Source organism: Oreochromis aureus, linkage group 7 (genome assembly GCF_013358895.1).
Source record: "Oreochromis aureus strain Israel breed Guangdong linkage group 7, ZZ_aureus, whole genome shotgun sequence".
NCBI lineage: Eukaryota > Metazoa > Chordata > Actinopteri > Cichliformes > Cichlidae > Oreochromis > Oreochromis aureus.
In genome coordinates, this window is record NC_052948.1 from 63,599,679 (window position 1) to 63,625,374 (window position 25,696).

The window sequence follows — 25,696 nt, forward strand, 5'->3', positions numbered from 1 at the left end:
AATTTTTGAAACTTATCTACTTATTCATACTTTCACCTAGAACAACCATTCAAACTTTAAAATGTTTTGAAATTATTGGGCTATTCAGGTATAAATCAGCTTTTTCATATCTGTTACAGTTTTCATCTTATCCCTCTTTAAGTTTTGAGTTTCATTTTTTGTGATTTTTCACAAAATACATGCGTTGTTATGGTTGCTATGCACTTGGCTTTCAGTGTGCCACTGAAGGTTTTGCAGTCTCTCTTCATGTCCGAACAACTTCTTGCTACTTGATCAATTTTCACTCAACCCCCACAAATTATACATCAAAACGTAGGTATTTTTGCTGGCTTTCTGAAAATGTCACTATCATTGTTGTGGGATTTATAGAATTTTCGCAAATCTCCTCAGACCAACACAAAGTCAGAAAACTCTCCATAGAAAGTCAATGGAGAGTTTGTTCAAAATCACCGCTAGATTTCTGTAATGAGAGGCATATTCGAATCGTCATATCTCCTTAACGAAGCGACATTAAGACATGAGGCTTGTCCCGGTATATCTTCAGACACTCCTGACGCTCACAATTCAAGAATTTGTTTCTCACCTATTACCATTCTGAAATGAGTTAGACTTGTTTGAGGGTAGGAAATTCGTCCTTCGCTCAGATTTCTTCAGATTTCAAACTCTGGAAATGAACCACTTTTTTCTCTCGTCATAACTTTTTGTTGGATTTCCACAGAGACCTGAAAATTTCCATGACTGTTCACCAATGCCTGCTGTTTCTTACAGTGAAAGAATGATTTTGATGCTCCATATAGATTTAGAGTTAGAATGCGTTGTTTGAGGGCAAGTCAAGGCAGATTTCGCTTGCCTCTACTCAGTTATGGTGCATTAGAAGTCAAATATCTTCAATAATTCATATTTTAATGATAAATTGTCAACACTTTAAGATTCCCCATCTCTTCTGAACAAAACGTGTAAGAATGACTGTTCTAGCCCCTACGGTTAGGAAATTATGGCCATTTGTTTGAGAGGAATCCTCACTATGAGAAATTCACTGCAGAAATCCTGTCTCTGTGCTCTGTGTGTGTAAAACGGCTGCACCTGTTTTGGCGGGAAAAAGTACACAGCCTCTCTGATTGGTGGATTCAAATTTAGCAGCTCCCAGGCTGCTTGACTGACCTAGAAACTTGATTTTTCTCCCTGTGTGTGTGTGTGTGTGTGTGTGTGTGTGTGTGTGTGTGAGAGAGAGAGAGAGAGAGAGAGAGAGAGGCGAGAGAGAGTTTTTATGGGAGCATCTTATTGTATGATTTAAATTCAATATATTTAGACTGGTTGACTGAATTTGATCCTGTGTGTGTCTCTCTGTGCTTGTGGGACTTTTTGCAGCTGTCCATTTTGCTTTTCCAATTTTCTATTTAAGTTATTACTATTGTGCTAAGTCATAGCATTTGTGCTGCTTTTCAGTATTTGTGCTAAATACAGCATTTCTGCTAAATCATACTATTTCTGCTATTTTATAAGATTTGTGCTAAATACAGCATTTGTGATAAATCATACTATTTCTGCTATTTTATAGGATTTGTACTTAATATAATATTTCTGCTTAATTATAGTATTTCTGCCATTTTATAGTATTTGTGCTAAAACATAGTATTTCTACTAAATGCAGGATTTCTGGGTAATCATTGTATTTCTATATATTTCTGCCAGGTCCCCAGGGAGTCAGTCCTAATATTCAAATTTACATATCAGGACCTGACGGCTTCCCAGCCAGCCAATCATATCTGAGTCCTGGCACACTCAAATTTGCATATTGGGACCTTCATGGCTTCTCAGCCAGCCAATCATATCTGAGTCCTGGCACATTTAAATTTGCATATTGGGGCATTCATGGCTTCCCACCCAGCCAATCATATCTGAGTCCTGGCACATTCAAATTTGCATATTGTTGCCTTCATGGCTTCCCAGCCAGCCAATCATATCTGAGTCCTGGCACATTTAAATTTGCATATTGGGACCTTCATGGCTTCTCAGCCAGCCAATCATATCTGAGTCCTGGCACATTCAAATTTGCATATTGGGACCTTCATGGCTTCTCAGCCAGCCAATCATATCTGAGTCCTGGCACATTCAAATTTGCATATTGGGACCGTCATGGCTTCCCAGCCAGCCAATCATATCTGAGTCCTGGCACATTTAAATTTGCATATTGGGACCTTCGTGGCTTCTAAGCCCACCAATCATCTATGTCATATATCTCTAATATTTCATATTTTTATTTTAAATGGTCAGCATTTCAAGATTCCCTATGTCTTCTGAATAAAATGGTCTAAGAATGACTGTTTTAGCCCCTACGGTTAGAAATTTATGGCTGTTTGTTTGAGGGGAATTCTCACTATGAGAAATAGACTGCAAAAATCCTGTCTCTCTCTGTGCTGCATGTGTAAAAGCCTGCACTTAGTGAACCAGTTTTGGCGGAAAAAGCACACAGCCTCTCTGATTGGTGGATTCAAATTGAGAAGCTCACAGCTGTTTGACTGACCTAGAAACATGCTGTTAACAGCCCCTGTTCACTTGCTGATGCTGCTGTCTGTCTGTCTGTCTGTCTGTCATTTAAATTCAATATATTTAGACTGGTTGACTGAATTTGATCCTGTGTGTGTCTCTCTGTGCATGTGTGTTTCCATATGTTTCCATATTTGTGATTGTGTGACTGTTATACTTTTTTTGCTGATTTTTTTTTCATTTCACAATTACATTTGAGGGACCCTTAGCATGTTCAGGATTTTTTCAGCTGTCCATTTTGCTTTTCCAATTTTTCTATTTAAGTTATTACTATTGTGCTAAGTCATAGCATTTCTGCTGCTTTTCAGTATTTGTGCTAAATACAGCATTTCTGCTAAATCATACTATTTCTGCTATTTCATAAGATTTGTGCTAAATATAGTGTTTCTGCTAAAAATAGTATTTCTGCCAAATATAGTATTTTTGATTAATTATAGTTTTTCTACCAAATCATAGTACAGTTTTACTGCTTTTTATATGGCTTCTAAGACAATCAATTATATCTGAGGCCTGGCACATTCAAATTTGCATATTGTTGCCTTCATGGCTTCCCAGCCAGCCAATCATATCTTAGGCCTTGCACATTCAAACTTGCATATTGGGGCAATCATGGCTTCTAAGACAACCAATCATCTATGTCATATATCTATGATATTTCATATTTTTATTTTAAATGGTCAACATTTCAAGATTCTCCCATGTCTTCTGAATAAAATGGTCTAAGAATGACTGTTTTAGCCCCTACGGTTAGAAATTCATGGCTGTTTGTTTGAGGGGAATTCTCACTATGAGAAATAGACTGCAAAAATCCTGTCTCTCTCTGTGCTGCATGTGTAAAAGCCTGCACTTGGTGAACCAGTTTTGGCGGGAAAAAGCACACAGCCTCTCTGATTGGTGGATTCAAATTTAGCAGCTCCCAGGCTTGCAAGACTGACCTAGAAACATGCTGTTAACAGCCCTGTTCACTTTCTGCTGCTGCTGCTGTTGCTGTGTGTGTGTGTGTGTGTGTGTGTGTGTGTGTGTGTGTGTGTGTGTGTGTGTGTGTGTGTGTGTGTGTGTGTGTGTGTGTGTGAGAGAGAGAGAGAGAGAGAGAGAGAGACACAGAAAGACCCTTTTAGGGTAGCATCTCATTGTTGGATCAAAATGTAATATATTCAGACTGGTTGACTGGCATAGACCCTGCCTGTGTGTCTCTCTCTGTACATTTGTGTATCTATATTTGATTTCTTATGTATCTGTTGACTGTTCTTATTTGTTTTCTTCTAAATGTATTTTTGTTTTATTTTTCACAGGTGAATAACAAATAGTTTTCAGCGAACTTAACCATGTTCCTTTTATTCAGCTTGTCATTTTACCTTTCCAATATTTTCACTTAAGTTATTACTATTCCACTCAATCATAGTATCTCTTCTAAATCATTGTTATTAAGCTATATTGTAGGATTTCTGCTAAATCATAGTATTTCCACTATATTATATTTTTCTTTCTAAATATAGCATTTCTGCTATAGAATAGTATTTCTGCTATGTTATAATATTTGTGCTAAACTGGAGTATTTTTGTTAAAACATAATATTCATATAAAATTAAAATATTCATAGTATATTACAGTGTCTCTGGTAAATCACAGCATTTCTGCTATGTTGTACTGTTTTTCTAAATCATAGTATTTCTGTAATGTTTAAGAATGTTTGGCTAAATATATTCTTTCTGTTATCTTATACAATTTGTCCTAAATTCTTGTATTTTTGACAAGTTATCGTGTTTCTGGTAAGTTACAATATTTCTGCTAAGTTCTGCTATGCTATTGTTTTTCTGCCAAGTATTATGTTTCCTCTAAGATATTGCAGTTCTGCTAAGTCACTACATTTTAGCAAAGTTCCTTTGCTTCTGCAAAGTTTTTACAGTTTCTGCAACTTTTCAGCTTTTTCAGCTAGTTTCAGCAGACAGCTTCAGCTTTAAAGCATCCACACTGCTGCAGGAAATGCATTTTTAGTTGTGTGGATGCTTTAAGCATCCACACATTGAGTTCCTGTTTCTCTTTATTCTTTATACTTTATTATTGTGTGGATGCTTTAAGCATCCACACTATTGAGTTCCTGTTTCTCTTTATTCTTTATACTTTATTATTATTATTCTAGTTGCCACTTTTTCACTTTTTTTGGCACTTAACTACTTCCACAATTTTCAGCCGATTTTCACCGTTCAAATTTTAAACTATTCTGCTATTTCTGCTAATGATCGCTATATCTTTTGGTGTTTATTACTGTTATACTTTTTAAAATATTCTACTTTTTTCCTTTAATTTGTCCCATTGAAATGAATGGGAAACTTCTGCAATTCTGCTAAATTTTGCTTGTTTTTGAAACTTAACTACTTTTTCCTACTTTCACGTAGAACAACCATTCAAACTTTAAAATGTTCTCAAATTATTGGGCTATTCAGGAATAAATCAGATTTTTCAAATCTTTTACCGTTTTATTTTTATGCCTCTTAAAGTTTTGAGTTGGAAAATTGTGATTTTCACAAAATACATGCGTTGTTATGGTTGCTATGCACTTGGCTTCCAGTGTGCCACTGTAGGTTTCGCAGTCTTCTCTTCATGTCCGAACAACTTCTTGCTACTTGCTCAATTTTCACTCAACTTCCACAAATTATACATCAAAACGTAGGTATTTTTGCTGGCTTTCCGAAAATGTCACCATCATTGTTGTGAGACTTATAGAATTTTGGCAAATCTCCTCAGAGCAACACAAAGTCTGAAAACTCTCCATAGAAAGTCAATGGAGAGTTTGTTCAAAATCACCGCTTGATTTCTGTAATGAGAGGCATATTCGAATCGTCATATCTCCTTAACGAAGCGAAGTTAAAACATGAGGCTTGTCCCAGTATATCTTCAGACACTCCTGACGCTCACAATTCAAGAATTTTTTTCTCACCTATTACCGTTCTGAGATGAGTTACACTTGTTTGAGCGTAGGAAATTCGTCCTTCGCTCAGATTTCTTCAGATTTCAAACTCTGGAAATGAACCACTTTTTCTCTCGTCATAACTTTTTGTTGGATTTCCACAGAGACCTGAAAATTTCCATGATTGTTCACCAAAGCCTGCTGTCTCTTACGGTGAAAGAATGATATCAATACTCCAAATAGATTTAGAGTTAGAAAGCGTTGTTTGAGGGCAAGTCAAGGCAGTTTTGCTTTGCTCTACTCAGTTATGGTGCATTAGAAGTCAAATATCTTTAATAATTCATATTTTAATGATACATTGTCAACACTTTAAGATTCCCCATCTCTTCTGAACAAACGGTGTAAGAATGACCGTTCTAGCCCCTATAGTTAGGAAATTATGGTCATTTGTTTGAGGGGAGTCGTCATTATGAGAAATAGACTGCAAAAATCCTGTGTCTCTCTGTGCTGCATGCACCTGTTTTGGCGGGAAAAAGTGCACAGCCTCTCTGATTGGTGGATTTAAATTCAGCAGCTCCCAGGCTGCTTGACTGAGCTAGAAACTTACTCTCTGTGTGTGTGTGTGTGTGTGTGTGTGTGTGTGTGTGTGTGTGTGTGTGTGTGTGTGTGTGTGTGAGAGAGAGAAAGAGAGGGCGAGACAGAGTTTTTATGGGAGCATCTTATTGTATGATTTAAATTCAATATATTTAGACTGGTTGACTGAATTTGATCCTGTGTGTCTCTCTGTGCATGTGTGTTTCCATATGTTTCCATATTTCTGATTGTGTGACTGTTACACTTTTTTTGCTCAGTTTTTTTTCATTTAACAAGTACATTTGAAGGACCCTTAGCATGTTCAGCATTTTTCAGCTGTCCATTTTGCTTTTCCAGTTTTTCTGTTTAAGTTATTACTATTGTGCTGAATCATACTATTTCTGCTATTTTATAAGATTTGTGCTAAATATAGTATTTCTACCCAGTATAGTATTTCTGATTAATTATAGTTTTCTACCAAATCATATTACAGTATTTTTGCTTTTTATACCATTTTATAGGATTTTTATATTGCTTAATATAGTATTTCTGCTTTTATAGGATTTGTGCTTTATATAGTATTTCTGCTTTTTATAGGATTTGTGCTTAATACAGTATTTCTGCTAAATGTAGTATTTATGCTTAATCACACTATTACTATATATTTCTGCCAGCTTCCCAGCCAGCCAATCATATCTGAGGTCTGCAGTTTCTTCTCTCGTCATATCTCAGCGACGGATGTACAAAGAGTAATGAAAATCGCAGTCAAAGTACACCAAAGTCCGCTGATTCACCCAGTACAAGAATTATGCTCCTAGTCCACCTAGTTTTGGAGTTACACGATGTTTTGTAACTCCAAAAATGGCGCTCTTTGCCTCACACCGCGATCTAATTCTGACTGCTCATCACCCTGTTTCCCAAGTGCTCACTGTCTTTCCCAGTGGCGCAGCTGGTAATGACACAGGTCTGCAACCCAAAAGTCGTGGGTTCAACTCCACCTTGGACAACATGTTTTTTGCCCTACAAATTAATACACTATCACAGACCACTAATTCATATTCATCATTTATTACAATTCTCAAAACTTTTACCAGCTTTTCTAATATGGACCTCACATTCTTCTTAACACTCCATGGCACAAATACTCTTCCTTTAGGCTCTGTGAATGTGTGTGTGTATCAATATTTCTCCCATTTTAAAGTATTACTCCTCCATAATTGGATTTCTCTTAAATCAAAGTACTTTTACTACATCTTAGTACTTCTGCTCAATCATAGTATTTCTGCTAAATCATGGTTTTGTGCCCAGTCATCAGAATCATGTTTATTGGCCAAGTATATGTGCATACAAATACAAGGAATTTGGTTCCGGTAGATGGTGGCTCTCGAGCACAGCAATGTAATCACACACACACACACACACACACACACACACACACACACATCTATATATATCTATATATACATTGCATGCATACACATACATACACAAAGCTGTGTAAACCAACTATAAATAACTAATCTAAACGTATATACATAAAATACAGAAATGAAATGAGGTGGAATGAATACTACAGAATGTACATAAGGTGCAGTTGCAGTCTGGCAGTGGGAGGAGTGTGACAGTTCAACTGTTTAGAAGGGAGATGGCGAGGGAAAGAAACTGTTCCTGTGTCGGGTGGTCCTGGTCTGCAGGCTTCTGTACCGTCTGCCAGAGGGCAGCAGATCAAAAAGTCTGTGTCCAGGGTGTGAGGGGTCTGTGATGATTTTCCCTGCCCGTTTCCTGGTTCTTGAGAGGTACAGATCCTGGATGGAGGGCAGGGGGCGCCGATGATCCTTTCTGCTGCCCGTACAGTCCGCTGCAGTCTGCACCTGTCCTGTTTAGTGGCTGCACCATACCAGACTGTGATGGAGGAGCACAGGACAGACTCAATGACTGCAGTGTAGAGCTGGATCAGCAGCTCCTGTGGAAGACTGTACTTCCCCAGTTGTCTCAGGAAGTACATCCTCTGCTGGGTCTTTTTGAGGATGGAGTTGATGTTGGTCTCCCACTTCAGGTCCTGGGAGATGGTGGTACCCAGCAACTTGAAGATCTCCACAGTCGACACAGGGCTGTCTGATATGATGAGGGGGGCAGAGTTGAGGATGTCTCCTGAAGTCCACTGTCATCTCTACAGTTTTAAGAGTGTTCAGCTCCAGATTGTGCTGACTGCACCAGAGTACCAGCCACTCAACTCATCATAACATTTGTGTTATGTTATAGTATTACTACTAAGTGGAGAAATTTCTAAAATGTTACAGTATATGTGCTGATTACAGTATTTCTGCCAAATATAGTATTTCTGATTAATTATAGTTTTTCTACCAAATCATATTACAGTATTTTTGCTTTTTATAGGATTTTTATAGGATATTTATATTGCTTAATATAGTATTTTTGCTTTTTATACGATTTGTGCTTAATACAGTATTTCTGCTAAATGTAGTATTTATGCTTAATCATACTATTTCTATATATTTTTGCCAGGTCCTCTGTGAGGACTGAGACATTCAAATGTACATATCAGGGCCTGCATGGCTTCCCAGCCAGCCAATCATATCTGAAGTCTGCCGTTTCTTCTCTCGTCATATCTCAGCGACGGATGTACAAAGAGCAATGAAAATCGCAGTCAAAGTACACCAAAGTCCGCTGATTCACCCAGTACAAGAATTATGCTTCTAGTCCACCTAGTTTTTGAGTTACATGACGTTTTATAACTCCAAAAACGGCGCTCTTTGCCTCTCACCGCGATCTAATTCTGACTGCTCATCACCCTGTTCCCCAAGGGCTCACTGTCTTTCCCAGTGGCGCAGCTGGTAATGACACAGCTCTACAACACAAAGGTCGCAGGTTCAACTCCACCTCGGACAACACGTTTTTGCCCTACAAATTAATACACTATCACAGACCACTAATTCATATTCATCATTTATTACAATTCTCAAAACTTTTACCAGCTTTTCTAATATGGACCTCACATTCTTCTTAACACTCCATGGCACAAATACTCTTTCCTTTAGGCTCTGTGAATGTGTGTGTGTATCAATATTTCTCCCATTTTAAAGTATTACTCCTCCATAATTGGATTTCTCTTAAATCAAAGTACTTTTACTACATCTTAGTACTTCTGCTCAATCATAGTATTTCTGCTAAATCATAGTATTTTGCCAAATCATGGTTTTTGTGCCAAATCATCAGAATCGTGTTTATTGGCCAAGTATATGTGCAGACAAATACAAGGAATTTGGTTCCGGTAGATGGTGGCTCTCGAGCACAGCAACACACACAACACACACACACACACACACACACACACACACACACACACACACACACGTATCTATATATACATTACACATGCATACACATACATACACAAAGCTGTGTAAACCAACTATAAATAACTAATCTAAACGTATATACATAAAATACAGAAATGAAATGAGGTGGAATGAATACTACAGAATGTACATAAGGTGCAGTTGCAGTCTGGCAGTGGGAGCAGTGTGACAGTTCAACTGTTTAGAAGGGAGATGGTGAGGGAAAGAAACTGTTCCTGTGTCGGGTGGTCCTGGTCTGCAGGCTTCTGTACCGTCTGCCAGAGGGCAGCAGATCAAAAAGTCTGTGTCCAGGGTGTGAGGGGTCTGTGATGATTTTCCTGCCCGTTTCCTGAGAGGTACAGATCCTGGATGGAGGGCAGGGGGCGCCGATGATCCTTTCTGCTGCCCGTACAGTCCGCTGCAGTCTGCACCTGTCCTGTTTAGTGGCTGCACCATACCAGACTGTGATGGAGGAGCACAGGACAGACTCAATGACTGCAGTGTAGAGCTGGATCAGCAGCTCCTGTGGAAGACTGTACTTCCCAGTTGTCTCAGGAAGTACATCCTCTGCTGGGTCTTTTTGAGGATGGAGTTGATGTTGGTCTCCCACTTCAGGTCCTGGGAGATGGTGGTACCCAGCAACTTCAAGATCTCCACAGTCGACACAGGGCTGTCTGATATGATGAGGGGGCAGAGTTGAGGATGTCTCCTGAAGTCCACTGTCATCTCTACAGTTTTAAGAGTGTTCAGCTCCAGATTGTGCTGACTGCACCAGAGTACCAGCCGCTCAACTCATCATAACATTTGTGTTATGTTATAGTATTACTACTAAGTGGAGAAATTTCTAAAATGTTACAGTATATGTGCTGATTACAGTTTCTGTATAATAGAATTTTGGCAAATCTCCTCACACCAACACAAAGTCTGAAAACTGCATAGAAAGTCAATGGAGAGCTTGTTCAAAATCTCCACTGGATTTCTCTAATGAGAGGCATTTTCAAATCGTCATATCTCAACGCAGCAAATTTAAGACATGAGGCTTGTGCCAATATATCTTCAGACACTCCTGATGCTCACAATTCAAAATTTCTTTCTCACCTATTACCATTTGGCCATGAATTGGGTTTGTTTGAGGGTAGGAAATTCATCTCTCGCTCAGATTTCTTCAGATTTCAAACTCTGAAATGAACCACTTTTTCTCTCGTCATATCTTTTGATGGATTTCCACAGAGACCTGAAAATTTCCATGACTGTTCACCAAATCCTGCTGTCTCTTACGGTGAAAGAATGATATCGATACTCCAAATAGATTTAGAGTTAGAAAGCATTGTTTGAGGGCAAGTCAAGGCAGTTTTCGCTTTGCCTCTACTCAGTTATGGTGCATTAGAAGTCAAATATCTTCAATAATTCAGATTTTAATGATAAATTGTCAACACTTTAAGATCCCCCATCTCTTCTGAACAAAAGCGGTGTAAGAATGACTGTTCTAGCCCCTACGGTTAGGAAATTATAGCCATTTGTTTGAGGGGAATCCTCACTATGAAAAATAGACAGCACAAATCCTGTCTCTGTGCTGCGTGTGTGTAAAAACAGGTGCACCTGTTTTGGCGGGAAAAAGTATACAGCCTCTCTGATTGGTGGATTCAAATTCAGCAGCTCCCAGGCTATTTGCTGCTGCTGCTGCTAGTGTGTGTGTTTGTGTGTGTGTGTGTGTGTGACAGAGAGAGAGAGAAAGAGAGGCGAGAGGCGTTTTATGGGAGCATCTTATTGTATGATTTAAATTCAATATATTTAGACTGGTTGACTGAATTTGATGCTGTGTCTCTCTGTGCTTGTGTGTTTCCATATGTGTCCATATTTTTGATTGTGTGACTGTTATACTTTTTTTTGCTGATTTTTTTTTTCATTCAACAATTACATTTGAGGGAGCCTTAGAATGTTCAGCATTTTTCAGCTGTTCATTTTGCTTTTCCAATTTTCTATTTCAGTTATTACTATTGTGCTAAGTCATAGCATTTCTGCTGTGTGTGTGTGTATGACAGAGAGAGAGAGAGAGAGAGAGAGAGAGAGAGCCTTTTTATGGGTGTATCTTATTGTGTGCCTACTGGTGGTGGTCAGAGGGCCGGTGGCGCCAGTGTCCAGCAGCCTCGCCTCTGTCAGTGCGCCCCAGGGTGGCTGTGGCTACAACGTAGCTTGCCATCACCAGTGTGTGAATGGGTGAATGACTGGATATGTAAAGCGCTTTGGGGTCCTTAGGGACCATAAAAGCGCTATATAAATCTGAGCCATTTACCATGTCCATATTTGTAATTGTGCAAGTTATTACTATTATGCTAAATTATAGTATTTCTGCTACTTTTTGGTATTTGTGCTAAATACAGTATTTCTGCTAAATCTTAGTATTATTGCTTAATCATATTATTTGAGCAAAATCATAGTATTTGAGCATATTCTTTCTATTTGTGTCATAGCATAGTATATTTGCTGAATTACAGCATTTCTGCTATGTTGTAGTATTTGTCCTAAATCACAGTATTTGTGCAATGTTTAGGTATTTTTGTTTAAATAAAGCATCTATGTAATCTTGTACCATGGTTGCTAAAATCCTGTATTTCTGAAAAGTTATCTTGTTTCTGCTAAGTTACAATATTTATTCTAATTTCTGCTGCTAAGTTCTGCTATGTTATTGTATTTCTGCCAAGTATTATGTTTTCTTTACGTTATTGCAGTTCTGCTATGTAATTACATTTTGCTAAGTTCTTATGCTTCTGCAAAGTTATTACAATTTTTGCAAAGGTTTTACAATTTCTGCAACTTTTCAGCTTTTTTCAGCTAGTTTCAGCTGACAGCTCAGTTTCAGCATCCAGCACTCATTTTTCGCAGGACAGCATCCACACTGTGTGGATGCAGGAAATCCAAATTTTCTGTTTTCTTTATTCTTTATACTTTATTATTATTATTCTAGTTGCCACTTTTTCACTTTTTTTGGCACTTAACTACTTCCACAATTTTCAGCCGATTTTCACCGTTCAAATTTTAAACTATTCTGCTATTTCTGCTAATGATCGCTATATCTTTTGGTGTTTATTACTGTTATACTTTTTAAAATATTACACTTTTTTTCCTTTAATTTGTCCCATTGAAATGAATGGGAAACTTCTGCAATTCTGCTAAATTTTGCTTGTTTTTGAAACTTAACTACTTTTTCCTACTTTCACGTAGAACAACCATTCAAACTTTAAAATGTTCTCAAATTATTGGGCTATTCAGGAATAAATCAGATTTTTCAAATCTTTTACCGTTTTATTTTTATGCCTCTTAAAGTTTTGAGTTGGAAAATTGTGATTTTTCACAAAATACATGCGTTGTTATGGTTGCTATGCACTTGGCTTCCAGTGTGCCACTGTAGGTTTCATGAGTCTTCTCTTCATGTCCGAACAACTTCTTGCTACTTGCTCAATTTTCACTCAACTTCCACAAATTATACATCAAAACGTAGGTATTTTTGCTGGCTTTCCGAAAATGTCACCATCATTGTTGTGAGACTTATAGAATTTTGGCAAATCTCCTCAGAGCAACACAAAGTCTGAAAACTCTCCATAGAAAGTCAATGGAGAGTTTGTTCAAAATCACCGCTTGATTTCTGTAATGAGAGGCATATTCGAATCGTCATATCTCCTTAACGAGCGAAGTTAAAACATGAGGCTTGTCCCAGTATATCTTCAGACACTCCTGACGCTCACAATTCAAAAATTTTTTTCTCACCTATTACCGTTCTGAGATGAGTTACACTTGTTTGAGCGTAGGAAATTAGTCCTTCGCTCAGATTTCTTCAGATTTCAAACTCTGAAATGAACCACTTTTTCTCTCGTCATAACTTTTTGTTGGATTTCCACAGAGACCTGAAAATTTCCATGATTGTTCACCAAAGCCTGCTGTCTCTTACGGTGAAAAATGATATTGATACTCCAAATAGATTTAGAGTTAGAAAGCGTTGTTTGAGGGCAAGTCAAGGCAGTTTTGCTTTGCTCTACTCAGTTATGGTGCATTAGAAGTCAAATATCTTTAATAATTCATATTTTAATGATACATTGTCAACACTTTAAGATTCCCCATCTCTTCTGAACAAAGCGGTGTAAGAATGACCGTTCTAGCCCCTATAGTTGGGAAATTATGGTCATTTGTTTGAGGGGAGTCGTCATTATGAGAAATAGACTGCAGAAATCCTGTGTCTCTCTGTGCTGCATGCACCTGTTTTGGCGGGAAAAAGTGCACAGGCTCTCTGATTGGTGGATTCAAATTCAGCAGCTCCCAGGCTGCTTGACTGAGCTAGAAACTTACTCTCTCTGTGTGTGTGTGTGTGTGTGTGTGTGTGTGTGTGTGTGTGTGTGTGTGTGTGTGTGTGTGTGTGTGTGTGTGTGTGACAGAGAGAGAGAGAGAGCGAGAGAGAGTTTTATGGGAGCATCTTATTATATGATTTAAATTCAATATATTTAGACTGGTTGACTGAATTTGATCCTGTGTGTGTCTCTCTGTGCATGCGTGTTTCCATATGTGTCCATATTTGTGATTGTGTCACTGTTATACTTTTTTTTTGCTGATTTTTTCATTTAACAATTACATTTGAGGGACCCTTAGCATGTTCAGGATTCTTTCAGCTGTCCATTTTGCTTTTCCAATTTTTCTATTTAAGTTATTACTATTGTGTTGAGTCATAGCATTTCTGCTGCTTTTCAGTATTTGTGCTAAATACAGCATTTCTGCAAAATCATACTCTTTCTGCTATTTCATAAGATTTGTGCTAAATATAGTGTTTCTGCTATTTCTGCTAAATTTAGTATTTTTGATTTAATTAGGGTTTTTCTACCAAATCATAGTACAGTTTTACTGCTTTTTATAGGATTTTTAGAGGATATTTATATTGCTTAATATAGTATTTCTGCTTTTTATAGGATTTGTGCTTAATATAGTTTTTCTAAAAATGTAGTATTTATGCTTAATCATACTATTTCTATATATTTCTGCCAGGTCCCCAGGCAGCTAATCCTCTGTGAGGACTGATACATACAAATACATATCAGGGCCTGCACGGCTTCCCAGCCAGCCAATCATATCTGGCGTCTGCCCTTTCTTCTCTCGTCATATCTCAGCGACAGATGTACAAAGAGCAATGCAAATCACAGTCAAAGTACACCAAAGTCCGCTGATTCACCCAGTACAAAAATTATGCTTCTAGTCCACCTAGTTTTTGAGTTACATGACGTTTTGTAACTGCAAAAACGGGTTTTTCGCCTCTCACCGCAATCTGATTCTGACTGCTCATCACCCTGTTTTCCAGGCCTTCGCTCTCTTTCCCAGTGGCGCAGTTGGTAATGACACAGGTCTGCAACCCAAAGGTTGTGGGTTCAATTACACCTTGGGCAACATGTTTTTTTTTCCTACAAATTAATACACTATCACAGACCACTAATTCATGTTCATCATTTATTACAATTCTGCAAACTTTTATGATTTTAGCAGCTTTTGTAATATGGACCTCAGATTCTTGTTAACACTCCATGGCACAAATACTGTTCCCTTTAGGCTGTGTGTGTGTGTGTGAGAGAGAGAGAGAGAGCGAGAGAGAGCCTTTTGATGGGAGCATCTTATTATATCATTTAAATTCAATATATTTAAACTGGTTGACTGAATTTGGTCCTGTGTGTGTCTCTCTGTGCATGTGTGTTTCCATATGTGCCCATATTTGTGATTGTGTGACTGTTATACTTTTTTTTTTTTGCTGATTTTTTTTTTCAATTAACAATTAGATTTGAGGGACCCTTAGCATGTTCAGGATTTTTCCAGCTGTCCATTTTGCTTTTCCAATTTTTCTATAAGTTATTACTGTTGTGCTAAATCATAGCATTTCTGCTGCTTTTCAGTATTTGTGCTAAATACAGTATTTCTGCTAAATCATACTATTTCTGCTATTTTATGAGATTTGTGCCAAATACAGCATTTCTGCTAAATCATACTATTTCTGCTATTTCATAAGATTTGTGCCAAATACAGCATTTCTGCTAAATCATACTATTTCTGCTATTTCATAAGATTTGTACTAAATATAGTGTTTCTGCCAAATATAGTATTTCTGCTTAATTATAGTATTTCTGCCATTTTATCGTATTTGTGCTAAAACATAGTATTTCTACTAAATGTAGTATTTATGCTTAATCATACTATTTGTATATATTTCTGCCAGGTCCCCAGGCAGCCAATCCTCTGTGAGGACTGATACATATAAAATTTACATATCAGGGCCTGCACGGCTTCCCAGCCAGCCAATCATATCTGAGGTCTGCCTTTTCTTCTCTCGTCATATCTCAGCGACAGATGTACAAAGAGCAATGCAAATCACAGCCAAAGTACACGAAAGTCCGCTGATTCACCCAGTACAAAAATTATGCTTCTAGTCCACCTAGTTTTTGAGTTACACGACGTTTTGTAACTCCAAAAACAGCGTTTTTCGCCTCTCACCGCAATCTAATTCTGACTGCTCATCACCCTGTTTTCCAGGCGCTCGCTCTCTTTCCCAGTGGCGCAGTTGGTAATGACACAGGTCTGCAACCCAAAGGTCGTGGGTTCAATTACACCTTGGGCAACATGTTTTTTTTTTCCTACAAATTAATACACTATCACAGACCACTAATTCATATTCATCAATTTGATATTTGATATACCTTTATTAGTCCCACAAGGGGAATTTATATGATTACAACCATTATGTTTTTAAAAAAAGAAATAAATGTGCATTGAACACTCAGGGGTCACTGTTAAAAAGTCTCATGGCAGTGGGGTTAAAGGACCTCCTGAACCTCTTGAGTCCTGCAGAGCAGTGAGATGAGCCTCTGCAGCTCCTACTGTCCTGAAGACTGTTCTTATTACTGCAGTCAGTTACATAAATCTATCTATCTATGTATAATACAGTACATTTTAACATACTGACCTTATGTTTATTTATGTCTTTTAACCATTATTTCAAATTCACAGAATCCTGTTTGAAACATTTAATGAACTTATAGAATTAAATTTCTGCATGTTGTTTTTGTTGCAAAAAAAAATCTAGTATAATAATATTTAAATTTACATATATTTTTCACGTTTTCAATGCCAATTTTGTGTAATGGCAAAGTTTCCCACTACCCGTGAATGCCTCTTTTTATGTCTCTGGCTGACTCCTTAATCTCCGCCCAGTCTCTGCTCCATCCCTGCCGGTAAGCCTGCTTCTCTGTCTCTCTTCTCTGAAATAAAATGTCTATAAGCTGTTTGAGTGATTTACCGAGTTGTTGTTAGTGAGTTATGAAGCCAGTCGAAGTATAAGTCATGTTAAAGTAACACAATGGCTGCTTTTTAGTGAAACGTTGTAATTTTAGTATTTAAAAGGAGTGTTTGGTATGCCCTAAGCGCTAACGCCTAGCCTAGCTCCTATAGGCCTAGTGTGAAATTAATATGGTTCATTTGATTGTTTAATACAGTTATTGTGTTGTATTTGGTTCATTCAGTGTGTTAGTGTTTCTGAGTCTCTTAGGGAAGCTGAAGTTAGTTCTCCTCTTCACAAATCAGTCAGTTAAAACGGCCTCATTCTATAGGTTGTAAGGTAATGAGCCGCCATTTTAGAACCACTGATTAGCTGCTGGAGCAGCAGGGTCGGCAACTTCAAAGGAGCCATTTTACCGCCTCTGACTGAAAGCCGGGAGAAAAAGAGTCACGTGCCTGTGCCGGTGTGTCTGTGTTGTGGGTTAATTAACAGAAGGGAGCAATAGAGTGAGGATAAAACACATAATATAAGAATAATGACATTTCTTAACAAGAAGAAGTTTTTTAATTAATCAATTTTAGTTTTTAGTTAAATTTTTAAGAACTGTTTAACAAACACTTGTTTGTACAGGTTGTTTTTAAAATAAAACCTACACCTGCAGCTCTGTTTAACTTCTCACTTTGTGAAAAATTAATGAAATCTAAAAAGGCCACCTTCAAATAAATAAAATGCAGCAGTGCACCATTAATATTATAAATATGATATGTAGATATTTAAAACAACAGCATATTAAATGATACTGTGTGCAGGTAATATTTTAGGAAGCAGAATTTGAATGCAGACCAACTCAAATGTTGAAGCCTACAAAAATATCATCCAAGCTTTCATTTATGATTGTTCATGCTTTGAAATTGTGATGTCAGAATTTGATAAAGTGTGCAGTGCTAGGTGTAGCAAATCACTGCTTATGAAATCTACTGTGTTATCTAATAGCACCAAACTAATAGAGCTATCACATAACTGAGAAACTTGTGTGGCTTATTACAAATGGATGAAACCACATTTTACCTTAATGAAGACAGTAATATTTAATAAGGTGTAGAAAAAAGAGGTGAGTTGTTTGTTGCTGTGGTAAACAAAGAAGTGTACTGAATCTTTTGGACTACACAGAGTGATGCAGTATTGACTCTGATGCTGATTTGAGTTGTCTCATTCTGTATTTTTGTGCTTTGTCTTTTGTTACACAGAGTGAACGAGATCTTTGGTTTTGCCTTTGCTGGTAAGTTAACAGTGATTGTAACTGAAGCAGTATGAACCTGGCATTGTGTAGCACATTTGACGACTTACATACAGTAGTTTGACTTTTTGTGATACGTTTCCATTTACTGATTGGCAAAAACACAAGATTTGTGACCTGTAGCAGCAAAGCCCCCCACACAGGGCCTCTGACTGTCCCTGAAAATGTCCCTGAAGTTTAGTAGCCCATTTATGTATGATTTAAATTTCATATGGCTTATTGAATTCAAACAGTTAAATGTCAGATGTCTTTATCCAGGTGTTCATTTTGTCCTTATGTTTGTGGATTTAAGTAGCAGACAAAACAATGAAAGTGTTTTAGGAGAGTCCGTATAAGTGGTGGCTCAAACACTTAAGAGCTGCACAGGTATTGATTCATATTGTCTCTCAAATTCTGCTGATGTATTATATTAAAGTCAGAACACTGTAGAAGTACTTTGCCTCACTCGGTATAAGTAATAGCTTTAACAGTTAAGCAATAATAAAAACGAAGAGAACCAGAGGTGTGAGTGGACATTGTTAGGTAAATTACAGCCAGTGTGTCTAATTAGTTTATTACTTATTTAGTGAATATAATGATTTTACAATTAAATAGAAATGTTGCCAAAAGGGACATTGCAAAATACATAAATATTCCTAGCAACGGGTACAATGAAAGGACTTTTTAGTGTAATATTTTAGGACATTTAATTTTAATCACAAACATTCTGCACCTCTGTTATTGTAACATGTCAATATTTACATGTAAAACCTCATCATGTAAAACATGATGAGGTTTTCTGTTGCTTCTGATTACAAGAATTACTTTGTATTTAATGTTTTTAACCTGAAAGGACATTAAAAGTTTTGATTTTTCACACTTTATTAGCACTGACCTGTTGTAGAAAATGTTTGAGCCACAAGGCTTCTGTGTAGGAAATATTTGGTGTATCCTGCACTTGTGCCAACAAATATTGGTGCCTGTTCTTTGCATTTCTGTAGTAATAATGCTTTTATTACACATGCTAAAGCCATGTGAGACCCTGCAGTTCAATTATCTCCTCTTCAGACTACAGTAAACTTAAAAAGCTTAAAGTAATTTAGGATTTTACTAGTTAATTTGTGTCACAGTAAATTGGATTTGTGTGAAGAGGCTCAACAGTCTGAATCATCTAACAGTGATCTGATGAATTGTTTCCTTTCTCTAGACTGCTGATCTGATCGTCTCAAGTCTGGTAAGTAAAGGTTTTTCTGAGGTGCAGTGCTGGGAAATGTTTCTCATGATAGGAGATTCAGTGTAGTGGTGTGAGTGAGCACAGCTATTGGTGATCATCAAAAGTCATCAAATCCTAGTAAAGTCTGTGTAAACATTTCCAGACCTACAGAGGTCCGTAGGTTATTGTAGCAGCACATATTTTTTCACATTAGAGCAGCTCATGAACAGCAGTTTAGGTACAATTAAGTCTTCAAATAGGGCCTTGTGGATTTCAAAAGCTTCTTTCCTTCAATAATTAAGTCACTGTCTGAAAACTGCTCTTTGAATTAGTCTTTTATAATTAAAGATTTTGTTGATGACTGGAAACAATCAAAAGCACAGATACAGCATTCATTTCTGTATTTTATGGTTAAATGATCTACAAAGAAATTATGGTCATATATATTTTTAATTAGGCCTTTAAATCGGTCATTATAAGTATGTCCTAGATTTAGTGGAGTGCTTATGGCTGTGTATTAAACATACCCCAAATGTGACTGAAATATGTAGAAACAGTATTGTTTACTTTTATGTTAACGGTAATGTACTGTATTTTTCGGGTTATAAGGCGTATGCAGCTAACCAAATATTCAGATAACTCAAACTATTCAACTCATTCACAGTAACTCTCAACATTTTTCAGTGGTAACACATAACAATACACTAACTTTTTCTGTTCAGTCCTCTTCCACAAATCTATCAAATTCTTCATGGATTGATCGGTTTGAAATCTGCTTAAACGCGCGTGTCTCTAAACAGGTGCCAGATTCTCATACACACACCATAATATTATGTTTAAGGACAATAGGAATTACTCCATGAGGCACCTGACTACTGTAGCTGTAATGCTCCAACAATCCATCAAGCGCTGCAGCTTTGTAGCTTTCAAAGTCGTACTAAAACATTTTGACAGATGTTTGGCGCCGTGTAACACATAAAATTGGTTTGAGGTCAGCAAGCACAGCCAGAATTAATACATACGGTAAACTGTTGATTTTTGAGAAAATTAAAGGCTTTTAAATGTGCCTTATAGTCAGAAAAATACTTGGAAGCCATGTTTATTGAAAATATGCCTAATTCCAGTCTCTTTCTGTCTTACAGGTGACCTGCTGCAGAATACCCTCTCCCTCTATCATTAACAAGCAATTCAGTCTGTCCTATCACTCTCCCTCTCCCTGCTCCATCTTTTTGACAAGCCATTCTATCTTCTATCATTTCTCCGCCATGAGCTCTATCTAAGTTGACAAGCTTGAACCTGAGTTGAAACGCAATCCTGTGACTTGAAATCAAGTTTTACCAGAATCTAAGTTTTTGGAATTGAAGTTACCAGAACTTCGTCGATCTGTTTTCAGAATTCTGAGAGATCTCTGCTCTCACTGCTCCATCTTTCCTGTCGTTAAACTCTCTCACATCCAGTCATTTTGCTGGAAATCACAAGTAGAAACTTGAAATTACAGTAGTAGAATTACACTACAGTAGAACTCACAGTAGAAACTACTTACACAGTCCTACATTTGTCATTTTAATTTTTACATTACACTTTGGAATAAACACTGATAGCTTGGCTTACGTGTGCAGTTACTTTGATAAATTATATAAAATACACACCTTTTTCAAGGTTTATTTGTAATAAGATAATCTGGTTATTTTGTAATACATACATTCAGACTGTTATATTCACATAGATAATAAATTGGATTCAAATATATTTTTCAAGTCTGTTTCATTGGCTATAACATTTGACTGCAAGTTTATACTATTATTATTTAAGGACAAACCCTTTTTGTCACTCTGTAAGTATTCAGTTACAATTGTCATCTAGAGGCTGCCCTGAGAACCCAGACTTCCTGTTTCCTGACTGCTGCAGAACATCCAGCTGAAGAATCTTCATCGCCTGTCATCTGATCACCACACCATCACTCATATTTGCTTAAAGTATTAGATATCTTAAAGATTTACACAAAGTCTACTTAAAAGTTAAGAGTTTTATTATAGACTGTTGATTGTTGAGATTTATTCTGTATATTGCTTTACAGAAGTATAGACCTATTTGTTATCCAGTCTGGTTAAAAAAAATAGAAGTAACAATATACAGTTTTGAAAAAGCTACAATAAAACTGTTTTTAAAGAACTTTCAATAAGTTTTATATAGAGTTTGTATTTAAGTCAGCCTTTTACATCAATTACATAGTTATAAGAACACTTTACCATTTGTATAGTTTTACATTTCTCCATTTAATAGATTAGTTTTTCAGTGTATACAGGTTGAATTTTGTTTACATTTGTGTATAAATATAAGGTCCAGTTTGTACTTGCACAAAATGCCAAGGAAAGGTCAAAGGTCGCTGTCCCAGAAGCTTAGACGGCAAAAGGAGAAGGAACAGGTAAATGTTTCTCAGAGTGGTGAGGAGGTAAAGGTGTCTGTTGCAAGTATTCCCAGTCCAGAAGTGCAGAGCAGTGCTCAGACAGCTGCAGTGTCTTATGCAGATGTGGTAAAGAGAGGTGTTTGCTCATCATCTGTGCCAAATGCTAAAGTACAGCAGGTAATCCAGACTGAACCCCAGGTAACTATGCAAACGCAGTGTGATGGAGAAACTCAGGACCGTCTCATGTACAGATTACAAACAGTGAAACTCATCCACGAGTGAGTAGCATCTGTGCATCCCGAAGCCAGGCTTCTGCTAAGTATGGAAAGTACAGGAATCAGCAATGCATGGCGAACAGTTTGGTTTTCCTCTCATTCTTACACGAGGATGAATTCATTACCAGAGCCGATCTTAACCGTGTGTTGGACAAAGGCCATGCCGTGTATTCAGATGCCAGAAAGAGGTTTGTGAACAGCGTGTTTCTAGCCTGTGATGAGCTTCCCACAGTGGTCACCAGCCGCAGACACGAGTATCAAGTGGACATGTCTCAGTTTGCTCATTATGGCACATTTGATGGTACAGCTCACCTTCCGAGCCTTGAACAGGGACTACAGTGTTTGGCTTCAGCGGTTCGCTATGCTTTGCTAGTCATGGGAGGAACAGTCATTGCAGTTTGCAGGCTGACTTCAGGTGAATACGCATACTTTGACCCTCACCCACGTAAGTCTACAGGAATGCCATTGTCGCTAGCTGTAAGTGGTGGAACTGCAGTTATGTTAAAATTCACACGTCTTAACGACATGATTGACAGGATCAAACGCTTGTACCGAATGTTTAGCATCGCGCCAACCTGCACTTATGAGCTACAGCCTGTCGAGGTTCCACAGTGAAAACGCAGCTGACCAAAGAGATGCTGATGAAAACAGACAAACAGCTACAACTGTTCCAGCACCAGCTTTAAATGAACCTGAATTTGAAAACCCAAAATCCACTGAGCAGACACAGAAAACTGTGACCGACACTTTAGCCACTGAAGTGATGTCATCCAGAGTGGATTATTCAAATGAGCCAGCTGCTGAGATGAACAATCGTCCTTCTGATTATTTAGAAATAGAAACCTCTGCATCTTCTGTAAGAGACACTCAGGTAACAAAAGAATCTGTTCCTCAGAATGATTTAAACATTGCCTCCTGTTTAACTGAGACAACAGAGGAACTTTTACATAAACTGTTAAAGCATAATAAACAGCAAAGGAGAAAGATTAGGAGACGATTATTGGTCCAGAAAAACTACCACAGAGAAAGGAAAATGAGAAAAGAAAGAAAGACAGACATACACTTTTGATGAAAGCTTTAAGGCAAAGAAAAAAAGATTGTAGTAGAAAGTCTCGTGATTCTGATCACAGTAAGAAAAAGAGTGTGTACAAAAATAATCTGTATAAACTCAATGCTACATATAGAGAGAAACAGAGAGAACATTTGAGAAAAATCTATAGAGATAGTGCTAAAATTAGAGAGAGAAAAAGAGAACGTGTTATAAGGATGTATAAAGAAGATTCTTTATTCGAGAAAAGCAGAAGGAGCGTATAACAAGAACATATAGAGAATCTCCCATTTTCCGAGAAAAGCAGAAGGGCATTATAACAAGAACATATAGAGAATCTCCCATTTTCCGAGAAAAGCAGAAGGAACGTATAACAAGAACATATAGAGAATCTCCCATTTTCCGAGAAAAGCAGAAGGCGTATGAGAAAAAAATATATAAAGAATCTTATAGACAATCTCCTATGTTCAAAGAACAGCAGAAGGAACGTATAAGAAGAAATTACAGAACTTGTGCTGGATTCAGAGAGAAACATAAAGCTTACATGAGGTCATATGTATATAATCTATATAAAGAAAGTGAAGAATTTAAACAGAAAAACGATCGTACATCACTAAACGTTATGGAGAAGAGAGACAATTTCAGCAGAAACACAAGGACAATATGAGAGAACGAATGAGAGTAAAATATTGGAACGGTTTTCTTTTAGACAGATGCATAATATCAGATGTGCAGTGAACATAAAAAGAAAATATCGTCAGATGCATCGACCAGCTGAAAGTTTACAGTGTCATCCAGATAACAGTTTAATGAATGAGGCCATATCTTGTTTCAGATCAAACATTAAGTCAGCACCATCTTATGTTTGTACTGTTTGTCTAAAAGCTTCTTTTCCTAATCAGGTGAAAATCTGCAAAGAGAAAATTACTCAAAACACCAAACTGTAGCTCAGCAGTGTCTAACTGGTAAATTTGTTCATATGTGTGATGAAGCATGTAATGATCACTGCAGCTTCCCTGTTGAGAGAAAAAAGGAGTATATCTGTCACACGTGTCACAGTTCCTCAAAAGTGGACGCATGCCAAGGCTTGCTGCTGTCAATGGTTTAGAACTGCAGGATATTCCAGCTGAATTGTGTGATCTCAACATTCTGGAGAGACATCTGATTGCCAAATGCATCCCATTTGCAAAGATTATTCCACTTCAAAGGGCAGACAAAGACTCATACGTGGTAATGTGGTGTGTGTACCATCTGAAGTCCAACAAACAGTTGACTGTTTACCGAGGCCCAGAAACCAATCGCAGATAATGAGGATCAAGCTGAAAAGACGACTGTGCTACAAAGGCCATCAGCTGTTCCAGACTGTCACCTGGTCTAAACTGATCCGAGCCCTGCGTAAACTGAAACAGATTCATCCACAGTACACAGATATTGTTATCAGAGATGATGCATTGCTTTGTGATCCAACGTTACCTGATGATGACAGCAGTGATGAAGCCAGCATGGCAAGTGATGATTATAATGAAGCAGATTTAATGGAAATTGACAACTATGAAAAGAGATGCCCTTTTGTGCGAAAGTGAGTCTGAAAGTGAACAAGATATTAATATGCAATCCTGTGATGAACAACCAGAGGAAATCAATCCAGAGGAACCAGAAAGTGATTTGAACAATGGAGGTTTTGCTCTAGAAAGTTGTCTGCAGCCTGTAGACATTTCAGAAGAGATTCTCTGTTTCAGTGATAACACATATTGTGTGGTGCCTGCAGAAAGAAACAATCCTGTTAGCTTCTTCAGAACTCCTCATTTGGAAGCCATGGCATTTCCTGTGCAGTTTCCTACTGGTCAGAATACACTGGATGAAAAGAGATGTCTTAAACTCACACCAAGTGCTTACTTCAAGTCAAGGCTTTTCAACATTGATGCAAGATTTGCTAAAGACACAAATTACCTGTTTTTCTCACAGTTTGTCACTGAAATACACCTGGCTAATTCCAGCATGACAATACAGCTAAGGAAAGGTAAAACTATGACCAAAGATGGACGCAAAATCACATCAGGAATGTTACAAAGTAAGACAGAAGTAGAGAAGCTGGTAAGAAATAAAGATGCAATCAGATTTATGCAGCCACTCAGAGGAACTCCAGCTTACTGGCAGAAAACCACCAAAGATCTATTCAGTATGGTCCGTCAAATAGGAACACCTCAGTTCTTTGTCACTTTCTCTGCTGCTGAGATGAGATGGCCTGAAGTGATTCAAGCTATAAAGAGACAACAAGGTGAAGAGGTTGATTTTGAAGCCCTGGACTGGTCAGAAAAGTGTGAAATTCTAAGATCAAATCCAGTAACCACCATGCGAATGTTTGATAAGCGTGTTGAGGCTTTGTTCAGAGATTTGCTTTTTCTCCTGCACAGCCCCTTGGTGAAATCATTGATTACTTTTACAGAGTTGAGTTCCAGCACAGAGGTAGTCCGCATATACACATGTTGCTGTGGATTCGAGAAAAGGTAGTAGTAGATGTGGATGATGACCAAACTGTCTGTGACTTTGTGGACAGATACATCTCAGCTCAACTCCTGATCCAGAAAAACAACCTGAACTGCACAAAAAGTCGCTGAACTACAAAAGCACAGCAAAAACCCACACAAAACATGCTTTAAGAGTGTAAACTCTGGTTGTAGATTTGGGTTTCCAAAACCACCAGCCACAAGAACAATGATTGTGAGACAGGATGAGGATTCAGACACTGAAGCTGCAAAAGCCAAACTCAGACCTTTGTTGACCCTGCTGAAG

General features: G+C 37.6%; 1 protein-coding gene across 1 annotated transcript in view; it reads right to left on the reverse strand.

Moving 5' to 3' along the window:
• LOC116311308 (polypeptide N-acetylgalactosaminyltransferase 18-like) overlaps window positions 1-25,696 on the reverse strand; it is a 295,782-nt gene that overhangs the window by 7,475 nt on the left and 262,611 nt on the right. The window lies entirely within an intron of this gene.